Below are 713 nucleotides of genomic sequence, written 5' to 3'. Positions count from 1 at the left end.
TTTTTTTTTTTTGGTCTGGGCTGGGTTTGAACCCACCACCTCTGGCATATGAGACAGTGCCCTACCCTTTTGAGCCACAGGTACCACCCCAATAATTTTTTAATTTTTAGTCTGGTCTTGAACTCCTGAGCCCAAGTGATCCTCCCACCTTTGCCTCCCAGAATGCTAGGATTACAAGTGTGTGCTACTGTGCCTGGCTCAATAAGAATCCTGGGGACAGATATTTTGCACCATGCTTGTGCCACGTATGTCATGTTATGCCAGGTATTTTGCTTCATGTAACATGTTAATTATCCTGGGACCTGAACGCCTCGTTTGGGTTCCACTTTCAGTTAGTGTTATTCTCTCCTTCCAACTTGAAAAGGCCTCTCATCCACTTATCTTTCCTGAAGAAACTTAACTGAGCAAAGCCACATCGTCTGTCCACGTGGCACAGTTTGTTCTGGGTTATAACCTTCATTCAGTCAACAAAATTTATTCATTGTCTATTATGTTGCTTTAGGTACCACCAGGTATCGGTTTAGGTACTGTCAACAACTGGGCCAAAGCTCTTTTCTCTTGATGTTATGTTCTATTGAAGGAGGAAGATGACCAGTCTCTGCTGGTGACCAATGCTACAAAGCAAAGAGAAAGTAACAGGGGATGACAACAGAGGTCTGACAGCCAGGGAAGGTCTCAGGGAAGAGGCAGCACTGAGCAGAGACCAGAATGAG

This window comes from Otolemur garnettii, unplaced genomic scaffold (genome assembly GCF_000181295.1).
Source record: "Otolemur garnettii isolate 467f Iridium unplaced genomic scaffold, OtoGar3 scaffold00026, whole genome shotgun sequence".
Lineage (NCBI taxonomy): Eukaryota > Metazoa > Chordata > Mammalia > Primates > Galagidae > Otolemur > Otolemur garnettii.
The sequence above is the reverse complement of the archived record's forward strand: the minus strand, read 5'-3'. Positions refer to the sequence as shown.